Source organism: Urocitellus parryii, chromosome 3, assembly GCF_045843805.1.
Source record: "Urocitellus parryii isolate mUroPar1 chromosome 3, mUroPar1.hap1, whole genome shotgun sequence".
NCBI lineage: Eukaryota > Metazoa > Chordata > Mammalia > Rodentia > Sciuridae > Urocitellus > Urocitellus parryii.
Window position 1 is genome coordinate 83,060,059 of NC_135533.1, and position 13,769 is coordinate 83,073,827.

The following is a 13,769-nucleotide window of genomic DNA, read 5'->3' on the forward strand; positions in this document are numbered from 1 at the left end:
AGGTATTAGGAGAGTGATGTCTGAGCCACGAGTGGAATAGGCTTGTTGGAGTGGAGCCAGTACGTGACCTCACTAGATCATCAGCAAGTTCTTCATTAGAGATGTCTTCCTGCTCTAACTCCAGGGCAGCCATTGATGCAATTTGGTTTTCCTTTTGCGGTGAGACCCAATTGGTCACATTCTGTATTTACTGCTCAAATGTAGGCAAATCAGTTCATGTGCCTGCTCTAAAAGTATAAAGATCTAAGGCTGTGCTGATAGAAACCTTAAAAAAGCAAGACATATCAAACATGTAGAATCTCTTGGAACTTTTGGCATCCAGGATCAGGAGAATAGAGCACATCCAACAATTAGCATTTTATCTTATAGCTCCTTTAACATTTACAAAATCATTTCTACTGGCATCATATTAATTTGAAGGCAATCTTGTTTGGTGGGAAAAACAGCTTTGGTGACAAGCAGAGCTGCACTTTAACTCAGATGCCACCATACAGGAGCTCTGGGACCCCAGGTGCCCATCACTTGACCACTGTAGGCTCCATTCCTCATTGGCGAATGTGGGTGATTGCCGGGGTCCAGCCCCGGCAGGGTCCAGGGAGTCCCGAAGGAGGAGTGGCGTCGGCGAAATGATGAGACAGGAGTCGTTCCCTTTGAGCAATCTTCAGAGAGAGAGAGCTAAAGCTGCTTTCTCTGGGTCCCCTTTTTATTACAATTTTTCTCATCATTATAGATTCACAATACGTCATTGATTATATAACTTAAAACTTTGTCAAGACATGACATTTCCTTAACCATGATTGAGAGCACACCAATCTACATTCTTCCAGGATATGACCCCCAGCCATACAATCATCAAAGTACAGAATCATCAATAAAACATGTCACCAATTTACATCCTTCAGATTTTCCCAAGATTTACTATTTTTCCCAAGATATGTTATTTCCTTATTAACTAATGCCAAACTACGTAACCAGACTCTAAGTTTCCTAATTAAGCATTAACCTAAAGTACACCTGCACTTTATTTTTAATCTAAAATTCCCATCTAAAAAAGTCCCTTTAAATCTTATATTTAAAATATCCTAAAGTTTATGAATCATCCTTAAAGCTTATCAGAAACCTATATAACTAAAGATTTAAGAATTTCTAAACTTAAGAATCTAAATAAAATAATATTTTTAACATTATTCTAAAACTGTGTGTTATAAAGCTATTTTAATTAATTCCTAAATTTATTCTCATAAAACTGGTTGAGCTGCTTTCTCAGAGAGTTTCTTTTGTTTCTCAGTCAAGGTACACTAGTTCTCAAAGAATTTGTTTCTCAGTCAAGATACACTAGTTCTCAAAAAGTTTGTTTCTCAGTCAAGGTGCACTAGTTCTCAAAGAGTTTGTTTTTCAGAGGATGATTGTTGTCTGTTATTAGGTTTGTCCACAATGTACTAAGATAGAAGAATAGCCTTTTATTTTGTCCTTGATATGCTGAGGGGTGGGTAGCAGAACAGCTTCCAAGGCATGAACTACCTGTTCTGTTCTAGCCATCTGAAAGTTAATTTGTTTGGCATTTAACATACTCATGCCTCCTGTGAGAAACATAAGCATGAAAATGCAAAGTCCCAATTACATAAAAAAGGATCTCATGGTTTCGGTTACCCACCAACCAGCGTGGCTTTGCCAGCATTCATCCTCACTGTGACCCTGTCAAGACAGTGGGAGAGCGGCTTTGCCAACACTTTTTCTCACTGTGACCCTGTCAAGACAGTGAGTGGGGGATCGCCTTCACCAGGTGATCAGATCCAGCCAATGCTGTGAGAGTAGGAGAGAGCCCATATTCAACTCTTGGTAGAGTAGATTCTCTGAAGAACACATATGGCGAATTGCTGACCCAGACACATGATCATATTAATAAGTCTATTAAGCAGGATATAAACTTTCCATTTGTACAGATGTTTGTTGTTTTTAATTTTCTATCTTCTCCCAGGAATTAAAAATTATTTCCTTGACAAAAATTTCCTGTCTTGAATTATGAATGCTCTTTTCTGTTATGAGTGGAATTTGGGGTCATTGCACATTTTAATCCTGTAGGAGTGCCATGGATTTGTGTAAATTTCTCTTGGGTCTTGCAACTCTGACTAGCTTTCTCCTTTTCTGATTTTTGTTATTGTGATTGTGGATTTACCTAAGTATTCTTAGGTAAATAGTGCAGTAGGTATTTGAACCCAAAACAGGTACAGTCAGAAAACAACTGGTTCCTTCCCTTCTCCAGGACGAATTCTGTGACAGGTTCCATGATTTCTCTGTTAGTCTTAAGTGAGTGCAATATTAAAAGACCTTTGTCTGGTTGCCAGCCCCAAACAAATAAAGCTCACGTTGGTCCACTCACAGGAGCAGGCTGCAGGAGGTCTCTGAGCGGAAAGGGTCATTACCTCTTTAGTTGCATTGTATGGGTCTATGGAGGGTTCAAGGAGAAGAGTCAGGGCAGCTGGGGGGGTGAGAGATACAAGGGGACTCAGGCTGGGGCTGTTTTGCAACTGGTACAGAAAGATTTAAGTGTTTAGATGACTATTTAATACAACTGTGTGTGGTTGTAGGATGTAGGTGGCCAGCAAAAGCAAGTGTGGCTATCGCCACCCACTGGGCGCAGAAGGTAATGCAGCGCTTGGGTCAGATGACTTTCTCCCTCCACCTGCGCTGGGAGTAGAGGAAACACCATTATCAAGGAACTCAGGAGCTTTGCGGTGGACTCCCTGTGTAAGCCGGGGATGCCTCATAATAATTGTTGGCCTCCTTCCTAGTCCAGCGCTCAGAATTTTTATCCCTGCAGGAGTCTAGTTTCTCACTTTAACATGCATTTTCTCATGCAATGCCAATTTTTGAAAGGAAATTCAGGGTCAGCCTGATCAGCTCTCTCAGGTTATAATGAAGAAACCCAAAAGATGTGGAATACGACACTCAGATTGACATGAGTTGCCCAAGGTGAGGGTGGGAGCAAGAAGTCAGGGTGCTTCCCTGGGTTAGAGGCTTCTACATCAAAGGAATGACATCATCCAGAGTGCAGAGATATGACCTTGCCATGTAACCTTGGGCAGACCCCATGGTTTCTTGAGACCTCCACTTCCTCCCCTGTCAATGGGGGATAGACTTCTAGTCCCTTAGTGTTGCTGTGAAGGTTAAAGGAGAAGTACATGGGAAGCATTAAACACACTGCCTGGCACAAAGGGAGCTGGCAGTGAATATTCCCTAGGGCAATGACAAGGACAAGAATCATGGTGGTGATGGCCAAGACATTGGCACTTAACCAGTGAGAAGCTATCAGAATGGCTGGAGCATTGCCGAGGTCAAGAATGGGTGTGGGACCTCTGCCTCCCTCCAAGCCTGCCAAGCTCACCCCCAAACCTTGTCATCCTGTCCAGGACACTGAGAGCTGCTGTAGAAGGTCACAGAGCTTCACTGGCAGCCCATCTACCTGTTCACACTCCAGCTTCAAGTATGCTTCACTGATGTTTTCAAGGCCTTTTACTCATTTCTGTTGGCTGTTTGGTTCCCAAAGCACTGTACTCTTTGTCATTGCCCACTATCCTAATCAATTGCTTTTCTGCAGTGACAGAAACCATCTGATCTTTGTTCCCTCAGTTCCCCTCCTCCCCAACTCAAAACTCGAGCTGTTCGCCCTCTCCTCTCTTTCAGAATTTCTCTCTGTCTCTCCCATTTTACCTTTTTCACTTTTTTAGAAGAGGAGACATCTTTTCTCCTCCAGAGAAATGTCTTGAATTGTGTTCTTGATGATGTTCCCTCCCCCCCCCCATTTGATATCTTATTCCATCTTTCCTCTACTTCCAACTTTAGTCAGTCTCTCTTTTTCTCCTTTCTCCAGATCCCTCTGTTATGGGCCAGGCTATATGGGCAATGACCAAACAGACTCCAACTTACCCTGAGATTCCACATCACGTTACGTAAAAACTGCTTCTCCCATGGGAAAGCCCCATCTCTGTACCCATCAGCAGTTGCTTAGCATAGCATGTTTGGCAACACAAAATGGCAATTTTTATACAATGTAAAATTGTTCTCTCTTTGGTTCCCATTTTTCTTGGACAGTGTACCCTGCCAGAGATTGATTGTCTAGATGTCAGTAACCATTCTTTAACTTGTACTCAACTAGGGACATTTTGACCTACTCCCCCTTCCGCTTATGATTTTAGATCTCGATGTTTGTTTATGGTTTTGAATAATAGCAACAGCCACTTATAATTAATATGGCTTTGGACTATAAAAAGGTGTACTCAAACCCCAGGAGGAGGTTGAAGGGTATAGACTTGCAGCCTACCCTTTGGCCCACCAGCTGGTGGATCCTGACTGCCAACTGGTGAATAAAGTTTCCGTCTCCTGCTTTAAGATTGACTGGGTGATTTATTGCAATCTCACCTAACACCTGGATCCCCAAAACGTCTTTCTCAATCTTTTGCAGATGATAACCTGAAATTTTAAAGAAAAAAGATCTATGATAAAGAGTAAGAAGTTCATGATAATTTTTTTTTCATAGCATAGGAAACCTTAAAATCACCAAAATATCTGAGAGGAAAGTTTCAATAAATTATGATGGATTTGTTCACAGTTCTATCATGTAGCCATTAAAATACTGAAAATAAAAATATATTAAAAGTAAAATAATTATGAGAATTATGAGTGAGAAGAATAATATACAGATTTTCTGTACTGCACCTGTATAGATAAATGTGCTATAGTCAAAGAACATGAAACTTATAGTCATATTGTTTGAGTTACAATCCTGGGTTAGTTGTTTAATCCATCTTGTAGGATAGTTAGGAAGTTTGAATAAGATTTTTTTGTTTGATAAAATATTATAAGACAATGAGGTGTCAGTGAGTCATAACTGGTATCTTCCTTCCTCATCTCTCCTATATAAGATCTCATTTCCAATTATAAGATAGTTGCCACCTGCACAAACAGCCTATACCTCAAATTCATTGCAAAACCTTAATTCACACTGTCCCTAATCTTTTCCTATTTCTTTTAATGGTTCTATCTATAGTCAGATGTAAAATCTGAGTGCTAAATTTTTTTTTTTTAATCTTGCAACCCATCTAAATTAAAAAATGTAACAGCTACGGGGCTGGGGTTGTGGCTCAGTGGTAGAGCACTTGCCGAACACATATGAGGTCCTGGATTTGATAAATAAGTAGATAAAATAAAGGTATCATTGTCCATCTACAACTAAAAAACAAATATTTAACAACAACAACAACAAAAATGTAACAGCCACCATTATTGGTTTATAATATTTTCACTATTGTTTTGTTTTGTCACAGAAACTTTAAAAGTTTACTTATGATACCCCATCCACAGGCAGATCCCAATAAGAAGATAAATCCTTGTCCGAGGTTGCTTTGTGGGCATGGGACCAGAACATGGGGGTTAGAAGAGTTAACACGCTCTAGCTAAAACAGTGTGGGTCTTCCAGGACAGTGACACTTGAGGTTTTCACTAAGGCTCCTTCTTCACACGGGAAACTTGGGTGGCCCCTAATGAGGCCTCTGAAGCTTTTTTTTTCTATATTCCAAGACTGACTGACCTTTTGATTTCTTTAGAAATATTAATATCTTTCATATGGTGACTGACAAATATCACAGGCACATAAAATCATAATTAACTGATATGGGTATCAACTGAACTATAAGTAATTTAGCTAAGGAAAGAAGTTATAAGCTTGTTTAGTATGTGGTATAACTTTAAGAAATATCACTTGGAACAATGTGCATACATCCAATGCAAGATCAGGCCTCAGTGGCCTGGCTGCGCATCACTGTGGAGTTTAGCGCCCTCTAGTGTTCGATATGAGGTCCAACACAGCTGACTCTCCATGATTTGCCAAAGGATGTTTTAAAATACATCTCTTATAGGAAGTATCAGAATTTAACTACCAGTTTTAAAAGGCTTTTGTCACACTCAGAATTACAGCTGTAGGCAAAACTGAGAAGAACACAAACTACTTATTTTCCCTTATTTTCTTTTTCGTCTTACTTTCTCCAACAATTTTCTTTCCCCCATGTATTCCCTCTGGAGCTTCCAGATCATCTTTAGTCCTATAATGGGCTTTTACATCATTTAAATGTAAATTAACATTTTAGGCCTCCAAGAATTACTTTCATATGTTATGAAAATATGTTGTGATGTTGACGGATGGATGGAACCAAAGAGAACACACACTCAGTTGCTTCAGATAATGCAGGCACTGGAGAATGCAGGGGTGGTAATCAAGACAAGAGAGCTGGGAGATGGCTTTACTTTTGTGATCCCCCAAATGATAGCCTGTATTCTGATAAAGCCTGGAAAATGACTCAACATAGATGACTATAAAGCATATGGATGTTGACTGCCATGGGCTTACCTCCATTCTATATGTTCGATATTGTGCCAACTTGGACAGGTTATGTAATCTTCCTTCAGAATTTGATTTTCTAGTCTGTAAAATAGTTTTAGACCTACTTCTTGGGACTGTTAGGAGGACTAAATAATGTACGTAAAATATTAATAGTATACAAAATATTTACTTTGAATTTATATTAATTTTTTTTTTTTTTAGAAAGACATGAGGTAAAGCCCAAATCAGGATAATGTAAAACTGCTTATTTGTATAAAGGTCCTGCCATAATTGAATGATTCTGAGGAGGAAAAAACGTATTGTTTTGGCAAATGATCTTTGGAAAACAAAGTGTCACGGCTCTAGACTTTTGAGGAAAATGTTCAGTCTCAAAAGCAAGTTGGTTTTTTAGTCAAAGGCAGGGAACTAAATGTGAAGAGAAGGACAGATTCATAAACTCAAAATGGCAATGACAACTACTAATCAAAGAATAGGCCTTTAATGCCCTAGCTCGATGTTATCATCCAAACACCCAGGATTTACTAAATGGGATTCAATAAATTATACATAGTCATAATATTCTTCTGGCTTTCCCAGATAACATAAACAAACATTTAATTTGAACTCTGTGTAAGGCCCTTATTAGACATGCCACTCACAGGACATGGCAGGTCCAATAACTGCTTCCTAGAGAGAGTAGCTCCCCAGAGTCCCAGCTAGGTGAAGTGGCTGTAGGTTGGTAGAGTAACTGGGGACCTGGCAACCTGTGAAGTGGCGTAGCTTAGAAAGCCCTAGCAATCAGAAAGACCTGATTGGTCAATCAGATTTTCTCCCTCAGAGAGTTGAATGGGGACAAGGTTAGTTAGTCAATAACAGATGTACAAAAGACATAAACGAGAAGCAAAGACTATAAGAGGTTAATAGCAGCATGTTAGATTAAAGATCCAACAACTGCTGCAGAAGGGGCAAACCTTTTAATTTGGTGCCAAAGCTGCCTTAAACTGTGAATGGAGTTATTCTTACAGGCTCTTGTGATACTACATTCCTACATTACAATAGGTTTCTTTTTCTTTTACAATAAACGCCCATTTCTTAAGGGAGTCTAAGATCTCTGGTGCATGTAATCAAATAAAATTAATTAACAGCAGCACGGGGAATAAAAATTAAAGGAGGTGACTCTGCCATCACAGAACTTATATTGTAGTTGGGGGGAAGATCATGAATATTAATTTGTGGGTTATTTATTAGATCACTACTGCCAAGTAGAATATTAGGGATACCAAGATAAATGGGACATAGATGGTGTACTCCAGGGGCTCAGAGACTCCACAGGGATATGGACAGGGCAGTGAGGATAGGAAATGGATAAGGACTGAAGATGCTTTTAATACCCACAGTTACTGTTTCCTATTAGTGGGGGAAAAACATTGACCAACGTTTGCATTCATGTAGAAGAAACTCAGTTAATAGAACTCATGACCTCTTTCTACTCCCTCACCACTTCCTATGTAAATGTAGGAAGAATTAAAATGGTCACATATGGATGAAATCTTCTCTTTTGCCTTTTAGGAGTTTCATTTTGAGAGCTCAAGGAAACAGACTTTCCTACTCTGCCTGCAAGTCATATTTATATCTGTATACCTCTAGAGTTCAGTTAGTAGGTCTACCTGGCCCTTGCCTAAGTTTTCCAGCTTTATCTTCATCAGTGAACTAGATGATTTAATTTCCCATCTGCCTTGTTCTTTGTTGTATATTTCATTTCATTCAGAACTTGTGTGAGGAAGAGAGGTCATTATTTGAAACTCCATGGGGACACTAACAGTGTTCCACATGGAGGTTTTTAAGACCATATGTCCTCCAATCACTGTTGTCTAGACCACGGAAGGATCAGACCAATGCTTAAATATAAACTTGTCAGCAATATATGACGGAAGATCTGGGATTAAAAGATGAGGGAGGCCAATTTTACGTTGCACTGAAATGAAGAAGGAATTCCAGTTTGTAGCAGGGCAGAAAAAAAGCATGGATTATGGCTGAGTCCTGATAATGGTTTTGCTCTAGAGTTGTGATCCCCAAACTCCTGCCATGCCTGCTCTTGACTCTGTGAGGACCAGCTGCATTTTGGATTTCCCCTGATATTAGATGAGCAAGTTGGGAGACAGTTCTTCATGAATCTCTCACGTGTCCACTCACTTTGTGAACACAGTTTTGGTTTGGGATGGTTTTTTGGAAGGATTTTTGTAAAATGAATAGCCTTGGAAGATAGAGATATTCATATAAATAGAATGAAAGTGTGTGTGTGTGTGTGTGTGTGTGTGTGTGTGTGTGTATTTAAGATTATCTCTGGATTCCCTTTTCTTGTGATCCTCTGGAACAAAGGGAAGATTTGTTTCCTATCCAAGTAAAATAAAGATAATGTCTCCCATTGTGACAAAAGGCAAGCAGGATTCAGCCCATTATGAAAGATTTGGGTTCCCTATGCTCTGGGTTCCTCGTGTAATATTGTTTTGCTCGAATTCGGGACCCCCAAAAGACCACCAGAGACTGCGATCGATGTAAGCAGCAAAGAGGCTTTTATTGCGAGCTAGCTCGGTCCTCCACGTGCACACAGCAACTGGTGATGCTGAGAGGCCCCGAGCCCAGGGTTTGCAGCAGTTTTATTCACTCTTTGGGGAAGGCAGGGACTTCACATACATCATAGCATCTCTTAGCAAATCATCACACATCGAGGGAAAATCAAATAACAACTCTAAAACATGATTAGCACATTCACTGGTGGGAACAAGTTGGGTAGGGGTGATTGGTTACTACAAGAGGGGGATTTGTTTGAACTGATTGGTTTAAGCTATGAGGGGAGTAGTGCTGAACTTCATGGTTTCCCAACATGTTATCAACCACTATAAACTACTGGGAGGGTCATCTGGCATCCCAGGTATTTTCCCTGTCTAATGCTGATTGGTGGTTACTAAGGGGTTGCTATGGGTCCTCACCTAGCCTGACTGAGTCAGGGACACCTGGCACAGCAGATCTCCTCCTATTATTTGTAGATATACAACTCAGGAGGGTGGGTATGTGCCTAAGAGTGCTCTGTGGGTCTTTCCAAGGACAAGGGTCACGCTGCCCCCTTCCTTAGACAGGCTTTGCTCTGAGGTAGAGGCTGGTTTTTCAATATAACCCTCTGCATATGTAGATATTATCTGAACCACTTTGTGTTGCCCTCTGGGAGCTGGGAATTGGGAATATGACACAAAAATGTTGGTAGTCTGGTTTCTGCTAATGTAGCAATTAAAAAATGTTCCTTTTTCTCTGTCCAGGAGTCTTGTGTCTTTTGCCAGAATCCATGAAACTGGTAGGGAAACCTGTTATTGTGCAAGGAAGGCAAAATTTCAGACTCTTCCTTATTGATTTTATCTTAAGAAAAAAAAAACCTTCAAAATTTCCTTTTTTCTGAAGACTCTTAATGAAGGCCTCTTTTCCTTCTTAGGAATCCTGACTGAAGATTTTTTTTTTTTTTTTAAATCATGGGGGGGGGGCAATTCTAATTATAGGAATGACATAAAATTAGGAATGACATAAAAGTTAACTAGAGATGGAAATAAGAGAACACACAGACCTACCTGCACTGAGTCCAGGAAGTCACTCAAGGAGAGACCAGTTTGGTATTTTTGTGGCCACAATTACTCTTCATCCATAATTTTGCTCCTCACCCTTGAAAAATCTTGTAGTTCCCTGAGACCCCATTAACCAATCATCAGTGGCTGCATCAACAACTTTACTTTTCTTTTTTGAGCTGCTTATGGCCCCGGACCTTCTTAGTGAGTTCTTAGAAAAGTTCTAAGTTCCTAGGCCTAATGTTTGATACATTCATGGGGGAGTGTGGCTTTGATATATGTATACATTGTAGAAAGATGAAATCAAGACAATATGTCCATCCCCTCACCTGTTTATCATTTTTGTAATGGAAACTTTTGTAAGAGTGCTCTCTCTCTGTCCTTAAGGCAGTTTCTTAATGGGGCAGCTTCTTTGAAAGGGAACCTATAGGTCCAGGTTAAAGAGGGAGGGTGGACGACTTTGGGAGGCCTGAGTTCAAAGATGAACTCTCTTCCAGCAGAGCACTATTGTGGAGAACCATCAGAAAAGACAGACAGGCCCATTTCCCTTCATTTCTCTCTCTGTCCCTTTCTCTCTTTTAAATTGGCTTGAAAGTAATGTAACAGTGGTCCACTTTATGATTTGAATATAACCCTTTGCTGCTCTGTCACTGCAATTTCTTCATTTTAGACATTTTTTTAGTTGTAGATAGACTTTTATTTATTTATATGAGGTGATGAGAATTAAACACAGTGCTTCACACGTGTTGGGTGAGAGCTGAGCTACAACCCCAGCCACAACTTATTTTTCAAATGGAGTATTTCTTTCTCTTCCTCTCTCCCTGCTCCTCCTTAATCCTCCCCCTCCCTAATCTCAGAGGAAACTGGATTACCTTTCTTCCTAGGCAGGGCAGTTTGTCCCTGAGTACACACCCACCATAGGAATGAAGTCATTCAGATTTTGAGGATGGTTCTAGAAGATCTCAGAAATGACAGTCTCTCACATTAACAAATGAATTATAACTCCAGCCAGAGAACACAGGGGATGTAACCTTTGAGTCAACTCTTTGAAAGCCCCCTGCTCCTGCTGATGGGCAGAATCATAGCCTTTGGGACAGGAGTTCCCTGTGTTTTGTTATGCTCGAATTCGGGACCCCCAAAAGACCACCAGAGACTGTGATCGATGTAAGCAGCAAAGAGGCTTTTATTGCGAGCTAGCTCGGTCCTCCACGTGCACACAGCAACTGGTGACGCTGAGAGGCCCTGAGCCCAGGGTTTGCAGCAGTTTTATACACTCTTTGGGGAAGGCAGGGACTTCACATACATCATAGCAAATCATCATACACCGTGGGAAAATCAAATAACAACTCTAAAACATGATTAGCACATTCACTGGAGGGAACAAATTGGGTAGGGGTGATTGGTTACTACAAGAGGGGGATTTGTTTGAACTGATTGGTTTAAGCTATGAGGGGAGTAGTGCTGAACTTCATGGTTTCCCAACATGTTATCAACCACCATAAACTACTGGGAGGGTCATCTGGCATCCCAGGTATTTCCCTGTCTCATGCTGATTGGTGGCTGCTAGGGAGTTACTATGGGTCTCCACCTAGCCTGACTGAGTCAGGGACACCTGGCACAGCAGATCTCTCCTGTTATTTGTAGATAACAACTCAGGAGGGTGGGTATGTGCCTAAGAGTGCTCTGTGGGTCTTTCCAAGGACAAAGGTCATGTCCCTTCCTTGGACAGGCTTTTCTCTGAGATAGAGGCTGGTTTTTAATTTTCTCCTTTGCTAGCAAAGTAATCAATTTTCTTTTTCCTTTTTGTCAAAACTGAGTCCTCGTTATTGGATTGGCATTGGTGACAAGGACCCAACTTTTGGCAACAAAAAGTCTGTAATAGGTCTCGGTGACCTAAAATCAAGGAGTCAACAGAGCTAGTTCTTTTTTTTAAAAGACAATCCATTCTCCCAGTCTTTTTTTTTTTTTTTTTTTTTTGAGAGAGAGAGAGAGAGAGAGAGAGAGAGAGAGAGAGAGAGAATGAATTTCAATATTTATTTTTCAGCGGACACAACATCTTTCTTTGTATGTGGTGCTGAGGATCGAACCTGGGCCCCACGCACGCCAGGCGAGCATGCTACCGCTTGAGCCATATCCCCAGCCCCAGAGCTAGTTCTTTCTGGAAATTCAAACAAGCAATCAGTTCCTTCCCTCTTCCATGTTCCACAGAGGCCAGCAACATTCCTTGGTTTGTGGTCACATAACTTCAATCTTTTTTCTTTGTCACATTGCCTTCTCTGACCTGATTCCTGTTTCCCTAATTTTTAAGGACCGTATTGTAATTAGACCACACCTGTTATGGGAGAAAAGAGGTTTCTGGAGAAGTGTTCAAGGAGTCCCAGAATAGGAGGGAACTCAGGCTGGGGGTATAGCTCAGTTGGTAGAGTGCTTGCTTTGCATGAACAAGATCCTGGATTCAATCCCCAGTACCCTCCCCCACAAAAATAAGAAGGGAACTCAACCCAGGAACAGTGGGGTTCTTGACATACAAGATGGTAAGAATTTCAGCACCAGCCAAAGACAGAGTGAGAAACTAAAGTGACTCCATTTTAAAAAATAAATAAATATCAGCAGCCTCTACCTCAAGGCTTGTCCTAAGGGAGGGGGCGTGACCCTGGTCCTTGGAAAAAACCCACAGAGCCTTTCTAGGCAGATAGCCACCCTGCTGAGTTGTTTACAAATAACCGGAGAGCTCTGCAGTGCCAGGTGTCCCTGACTCAGTCAGGCTAGGTGAGGACCCATAGAAACCCCCCTAGCAACCACCAATCAGCATGAGACAGGGAAAATACCTGGGATGCCAGATGACCCCCCAGTAGTTTATGGTGGTTGATAACATGTTGGGAAACCATGTAGTTTAGCACGTACACCCCTCATGGCCTAAACCAATCAGTTCAAAGGAATCCCCCTCTTTTACTAACCAATCACCCCTACCCAACTTATTCCTGCCATTGAATGTGCTAATCAATGTTAAGAGTTGTTGTTTGACTTTCCTGAGGTATGGAATGATTTGCTGTTTGATGTTGTGACGAATAGGAGAATCCCCCCAAAACCTATAAAATCTCACTGAACAAAGGACCAGGACTCACTCACTCCCTGGGACCGTTGCGTTGGGAATGGTTGTGAGTCCAGGCTCGAGCAATAAAGACTCTTGTGTGATTGCATCGGATTCGGCTCCTGGAGGTCTATTGGGGTCCCACAAATCTGGCATAACAATCTGAGAAGATAACCAGCTAAGTTCTGAGGCTTCATATTACCAAAAAAAAAAAAAAAAATCCAAAAAGTATTTAAAAGTTTTTCCTTATAAAAGCAATGCTACACAGACTTATTATCAAAAGCACTGAAATTTACCATTTTTCTTGATGCTGCTATGGATCTGATTTCAATCAATTTTAACGGACTGCTTAATTGGTTCAGCCTAAGGAGGCTCTCAGGCCCTTGAAGGCTTTGCAATAAAGACTCTTGTGTGCTTGCATCGGATTCGGCCCCTGAGGTATACTGGGGTCCCACGAATCTGGCATAACAAGAGGTTTATTTAAGAAAGTAAATACAAATTCAAGGGAGAATGTGGACTCCAAAGTGAGAAGCAGGGCTTGGGCTGAGGGTCCAATATTAATAGGATCAGGGGTTCAGAATAAAAGTGGATCCAGGATGGAGCCACACAATTTGCAACAGTTTTCCTGCACTTGCCTATTTCCCTCATTTTACAAGGGCTTGGACCAAGTTTGCTAATGTGTTTTCTGCAT